Below are 7,467 nucleotides of genomic sequence, written 5' to 3'. Positions count from 1 at the left end.
GGTGGATTTTAACGAGTGTCTAAAACACTTGTTTTCAGGATTACAATTCATCCCAATTTCAACCCACAAGATTATCAACGTTCCAAAACAGTTTTCTCATGCGAAGTACGGCAAGCCACATACACGGGGATCTTCAGAAAATAAGACAAACACTTTATTATCCCAAAAAGGAACATATCTGTAAAGTGGGGCATGACAATGATAAACACACTTTACAGTACAGGGAAACTTAATCAACTCTCCCTTTGGCACCACATATGAGCATTCACACAAAATGGCACGATATAGAGAATGAAGCAAGAAAAGTCCTCAGTTCATTTGGGCAGCAGCGGCAACTCATAGAGCGGTATGTGCTGTGGGCTCATTCAGCAACAGCCTCTCCGAGAGTGTCTCTCTTTGACTTTCCCATCGTCCTCTTGGCCCTTCTCCTGATGTTTCTCCTGTTCTACTTCCTCTGCCATCCACAACATCCACACAACTTCCCCTGTGGCATCCACAACAGCTCTCCTCACCAATCACAGACCCCCCCCCCCAACTCCCTCAGTCTAGCGACAGTCTCTGCACCCAATTGGTGCTGAGGACATCAAACATCACAGGCCAGTGGTGCATTACCTAACTTGCCACCAACCAGAGGTGGCTATATGAGAGGAGGAGAGGAGATTGGGACCATACTCTGTGCAGAGCGTTGGTGCTGCTTAAGCAGTCTCCTTGGCTATTGGGCACAATCCTGGATGGGTCGCAAATCCGACACAGTATACTCATGCTGTGTGTGCCATGCTGGCACTCATTTTGCCGACCTCGGAAGGATGACAGGCCGAGTTAAACCCACCTGGTATTAATTCAACAGCTGAGCGGGATTTGAACTCAGGACCCTCGGTTCCAAAGCCCACCACCCTAACCATTCAGCCAACACCAGGCTATGTAAGAGGGCAGAGATATTTCCTCCTCAGCATGGACTGTGAAACATCCAAAGCTCCTCTCTTGTCTGGTCCCTATCCCATTGAACAAAGGGCCAAGACACCTTAACCTTACCTGTTTTATAAAATTGAGTTTAGTTTCCATTGAAATATGCAATTGGGGAATCAGTCATGTGAGAAATAATTTGTCGAATTTATAAAATATTTAGTCACTAATGAGCAGCAAGTCACATTGTAGCATGCTTCTGATCCCTTTGCTGACCAGACCTGAGAAAAAGACACTTCATACTATTAGTCCAATTGGGAATAAAAATTCTGTGCTTTACAACATGTCACCAAAAGGAAGAGCTGTTCTATGGCCTATGTGCTCAGAATCTAGAAAGGGTTGGATTCAAAGAAAGAACAACAAGGTCAGAGTGGCAGTGAAATTATTCTCACACAGACAATCTTCAAAAAGACACAATCGTCTCCTCTATTAGAATGTCTCGCTGTGATTGGAATAACAAGATTTCCAACAATTGGGACTTTTGATTAGCTTAAAGCTCTCATTAAGGCCGTTCATGTCACTGTTTGAGCAAGTGAGACCTCAAAAGCACTGCATTAATAAATATGCTGCCATTATTGTTCAGAATCTATGCTTCTATTAGCCACATCTAACCACCACAGCTTTTGGGCACAAAAGGCAATCAGCTTAATGTCTGGACGACAGAAACCTTGTCACCCAGCAGCAGGTCTGGCCAAGCATTTGTTCCTGTCATCTTAATTGTGCCTATTTTGGGAATTTTTAGAACCAATTTTTTTTTCTTCCATCTGCTGCCTTATTACAAATGGCAGCTTAGCTGGGTCTCTTACATGGTCTCCAATTTCATGGTGCAGGTGTTTAAGAATGTGTTGTTCAATTCACTCCAGGAAGTTCTCCCATCCAATGCTCGGAAGTATTTACAACTTGTTTTATGATCAAATCCAATCTGGTATAAACAATCAATCCAAGTGAAGGGCAGGTGCTGCCAAAGTGAGGTCATGGCGAGGAATTTGCTGGTTTGCTTGCCATTGCCTTCCCAGAAAAAGTTCAGGGGAGAAAGTTGTAATTTGGTCATTGGTCTGACAAACATTCTCCACTTTCCAAAATGCACTGTACAACCTTTTAACATGCACAAACAGGGTGAGATCTATGACAGCCGGCTTAATGTCATCTCACCACCCCACCCCTGCCGCGCATTCCCAAAAGAACACCGTACTTGAATTTGCAACTCCATGTGCTTATCAATTGTAAAATTGTTGTGATTCACATATGTGGCACACAACATGGAGCGGTTCCCGAGATAGTTATTTCGATAGTACTTGTTACAGATGGTGTCCTTTCTTTGTGTCGAATGGGCTACAAATGGAATATGCGTTGTGAGGGATTAGTTATGTTTTCCCCACTTTCACCCCATTTTTCTATCTTTTAATTTAATACTCCATTCAAATCGCATGTCAGAACTCAACCGCCATACCACTCTCAACCACCACCACAACCTCACTGCAACATAAATAATTGCTACACCACTCCGATAAAATCATTCTTGAATTTTTTATCGCTGATTGACTTTATAAAACACTGTACAAGGCTCACATTCCATCGCTCGCTCGCATTCCAAGTGCTCACTTGCCAGATTCACCATTATTCAACCACGCCACCTCAACCACAGTTCAACCACCAAAAGACTACAATTGCCTTCACAACACAAGACCAACAACCATCATCTCACTTTGCTCGCATGCCATCCACTTCAGCCTCAAGCATTGCTCTTCCACTGCGGCACAGTTCCAAGCAGTCTTCAACCACAACACCGCTCCAACCACCATCTCAACCACTCGACTTATCGATGACAGCAAGCACTATCGCACCTGCTCACGGCACCGCTTCGCCCCCTCTCGGAGCGTCACGACCAATGAAGCTCACTGCCGTTTTGTGCAGGTTTGTGCTAACATTTCTGTCATTCTTCCCTGGCAGCGGCAACCATCACGCTGCCCGGGGAACCATCGGTGACCCTCCAGGACACTTCCACTACCTGCAAAAAGTGATGCACGCTGCCCCCAAGTTAAGTCGGGAGGTTGGCCCCGTGGCCCGCCTCGAAGATCGATGAAGCCATTTGCGATCCGATGGCTTCGTAGAGAGGTTGATGTCAGGACGCAGGCAAAGTCTGGGCCAATGGGCACGGCATGCTCGGAACACAAGGGGCAGAGATTGGTTACCGCATGGCACGGTCATGCCTGCCGAGGACACTGGGCTTCATCCCGCTTGTAGCGCATAAAATAGGATTACAGAGGTTATTTTTCGGCTTGATTATGGGTGGACTTTCTGGTGGTGGGTTTGAGGTGAAGCGCAACAGGATGAGGTGGAACAATAACCCCACCGCACAGCAACACCCCTCTATCCCAGTCCCCTCTCCCTTGCCTTTCCCCAGTGCATGAAAGCGTGGGCTCGCCAGCCCATGCCAGGTGAGCGCAGAGGTCAATGAACGCCTCAAACATTTTTTTTTTTCTCACTTATCTACCCTTCCACGGAATGATCCTGATGGCGGCTGTTATGTTCATTTAAGTAAGATTCTCTAAGATAGATGGAAACAGTGGTAACTCTGCTGTTTTCTCTTTTTACTTTTGAACCACATTGCATGTCTTTTGCTGCACACCCTACACAAATTACTGTATGTCTCTAATGTATGAATGCCTGCAAATAAACCCCTGTTTTAAATGTACCACATGCTTTTCCTCATCCTTGTAAATAAACCTTTGGTGTTTGTTCCTCCAAATCTGTTCATATCTTGTTTTCCTTCATCGGTCAAGCATAGTCCACACTTGGTGCGAGCGTGGGACGTTGTTCCCCACCAATTGGCTCTACATGTTAGCCGGTAGCAACTTGGCAGCTCCGCTTTGGCTGCACCTGATTAAATAAGATAAGGAAAGTCTGTATCAAGAGTATGAGGACCCCCTCGATATTGCAAATCCACTGGAAAGGTAACACGGTAATAGCAGGAACCCTGCCAGGATTGGCGGCACCAATCGGCGTTCGTGGTCGACTCGCAATGTACCCCAGACTCGGGGGTGGTGGAGTGGAGGAGTTATCCACGGATAGTGGGCTCAGGATTGGGCGTTCGAGAAGAACCTGAGTGTTTCCCCTCGTGGCGAACCTCGAACCCCAGCCTGTAACTATATATATTTTATATACATTTTTTTTTAAACATGGTTGCATTATACTAAATACGGTTCCGCTTAATCATCTCTCCAAACCTGCCATGTTTTGCAGTCATTCTCAGTCTAATGAGCTGTTCTTCAAAATAATTCTTTCGGAATGCCTCCTTGACGTTGACTCCATCAACAAGATCTGAGGCAGCGTACGATTTCACAAAGTAATAAAATGTCAAGCTGTGCCCCTGGCATCTGATTAACTTTCTGATATCTATTTGACGTATATTTTCACACTGTGCAAAGCCTAAGTTGATTCAAATGTGCCTGCGAGGTCATTTATTTTCCTGAGAGATAGACATGTGCTAAGCAGACTTAAAAGCCTTCCTTATAGACTCTCGCAATTAGCATGCTCATTGCTGAAAAGCAGTCAAAATTGAGAACTTGCATTTCAATGAGACAAAAAAAGAAAGAAAAAAAACCCATTTAGATTGTGGATGGAAAGTTTATTACATGACGTTCGCAATGTACAATTTGTGCTATTATCGAAATGTTTTTTTTAATTTTATTTCAAATGCAACAACCATAAAATTTCCAAGTGACATTCGTTCTTTTTGCCAATGAAGTACATTCCAGCAATTGCAAATCCTTTGTCACAGAATGCCCATTAACATTTCAGGTGCCGCGTTTGCAGACTCGTGCAAAGCAATTTGAATTTCCCATTTGCTATTCGTCAAGTGCTCTCGAGACATGAGTTTTGCAACTTACTTTCAGCTTAACCCAATCAGACATCGCCCCCTTCGTCAAACATTAGCCCAAATCAATTTGCCATGACATTGTCTCTGATGTCACCGGGATGTCATGTTAAGTTCTCTGATGTAAGATGGAAGCTGTCGAAAGGCTGTTGTTTTCACGCCATTTTCAACGTTCTGAAGTTGTTGTTTCATCTAAGCCATTATGAATTTTGAGAAATATATTCCTATTCTTCCAAACGACGATTAATTAATTAATTTTGATATGGTTATTACGTAAAGCCAAAAGAAAAAGGAAAATGTGTCGTGCTCGGGAAATTTGAAAAAGTGCAAACAAAACAAGCTGAACTCACCAGTAAGTGAAGAGTCTAATCTGAAGAGTTATTTCCAGCCTTTAAATTCTGTCACAACCACTGGTATAATGGAAACAGTGACACCACCGTTTATGTTGGTTCCAGTGTGCACTCAGTGAATTGCTAGATTTATGAACTCACACTAGATATCCCAAACATCCCCATAAATAGCTGTCCACTTAGCTCTTATTAGGGCTGAGGAACAGTGACTCCATGAAATATCAACACCCTCAGCTGTCATAGTGGTGGACACGAGTTTTGGAGGTAAACGAGGTTGACAGATGGTGAGGATGAGACAAATTATTATTTCGTATGTAGCCTGTGGCTGCTGGTTGCATCATTTCTGGGAGCTCGGCTGTGCTACTGATGCGGTGTCCCCTATTTCCAGTAAGCTGCTACTCATTTTTCAATCTTGGAAGGATCGACCTTAAGCTACAATCCCACCTGAAGCCAACACCAATCTTATGAGAGGTATGAACAATGTTGATTAGCCTATTTATGGTTTCTATCTGAACCGATGGCTCATTATGCTATATCATTTATCCATTGTCTACTATTCACATTTTAAAACACCGATATCTAAAGTCTTTATAATGCATCTGCAGGTGATTTACATACAATCTCCACTATTTTATACACAGCCTTTGATCAGTGTAAAATAATAATAATAATTATAATAATAATAATAATAATAACAATAATATTGACCTGTTCAAAGGATGGCAGATTAAACCAGTATCATGTCAAGTGCAACATAAACTTCAAATTTTAATAAAAGATGTAATGTTCCAACCCATAAAAGAGAGTTTCCAGGGGTTGATAAAGCAAGTGCAGGTCCTTTGAGGACAGCACTCAACCACACCATAAAATTGGATGTGGAGATTTTACATTTAAATAAATAAATATACAAGAAAGAAGATGTCCAGCAGAGCACGATACTTGTGAAATCCAAATAATAGTTGCCATGGAAACAGCAATTTGGCAATTTCAAAAATTTGACCTATCAAGTGTTTTACATGATGGACTGAAATGCAGAACAAACTTGGCTGTTACGTACCAAATTTAACACATTTTACACACATCATATACTGCACCAAATTGACACATACTGTCCGTCCAAATGAGCTGCGTGAGTCTTTTTAAAGCCGTGCAGCGAGTGAGGTCACTGGACCACAAGAAAACGGCACAGCTGCGGCTGTGTGAGGAGCAGGAGGGGAGCGGAGCATGGAGGGTTCCTGTTTCAGTCAGGATGTGGGAGCCAGGATGAACAAGTGTGAGGTGTGCAGGTGTCAGTCCTGTCCCGATATCATCTTGCTTGCCAATCACTCATCTTCTCCCTTCCACATCGCATGCATGAAGCCAGCATACAGTCACTGATAAGGTTCTGAAGGCGGGTCTGTCTCGTAGGGGATAATTTGGAAAACTTTGTTTACTGTGACTAAAAGCCATTTCCTCACGAAACTGTGTCCTGACTAAGTCTGTCTGTTCTGATGTCGGCATAAGACTGCAGAGGAATTGGACCAGCTCTAATTTGTTTTCGAAGTTAGATCTCAGACACAGTTCTGTAAAGTTAGTTCGGTCTTCAGTTGTCTGACCCTTCCCTCCACCCATGGTACAGTGAAGCTTGTGGTGAGGCAGTTGTCCTGAAACAACTTGCCTTCACCTCATAGAAGTCAAATCCTACTGAAGGCATTCTCAGTTCCTTCCACAAAGCTTGGAACAAGTGTGTGTCTATCCTGAGGAGAGCCAGGAAACAACATCTTTCTCATCTCAAACCTGAACTCTCAAACATGTTTCCCTCCTCCAAATCCTGGTGGTGTCCAGTTAATCTGTTTCTGGTGCATGTTTCCCCTCCATCCCGTCCCTTACTTCAAATGGCTGCACAACTGACGCTGCACATGAAAAGGCTGAATGCCTAAACTCTATGTTTGCTTCTAAGTCTTGTGTCCCAAACCCATTGCTTTTTGCACCCACCTTACCGAGTCACACCCAGCTGTCCCTGGACTCTGTGTCCTTTTGTCCTGACAAGATGCAGAGCTTGCTGTGAAACCTCGACTCAGATTCTGCAACCGGTCCAGACGGCATCAGCCCACGTGTCCTAAAAACCTGCTCCTCTGCTCTTGCTCACCCTCTCTCTGTTCTATTCACCCTCTCATTTGCTCAAGGTCATTTGCCATCTGCTTGGAAATCAGCAAACATCACTGCCCTGCATAAAAAAGGTGCAAAAACAGATCCCTGCAAATCCAGATCAATCAGCCTTCTCCCAATTATCAGCAA

Source organism: Eptatretus burgeri, chromosome 12, assembly GCF_056783735.1.
Source record: "Eptatretus burgeri isolate ZD-2024b chromosome 12, Ebu_testis_v1, whole genome shotgun sequence".
Lineage (NCBI taxonomy): Eukaryota > Metazoa > Chordata > Myxini > Myxiniformes > Myxinidae > Eptatretus > Eptatretus burgeri.
The sequence above is the reverse complement of the archived record's forward strand: the minus strand, read 5'-3'. Positions refer to the sequence as shown.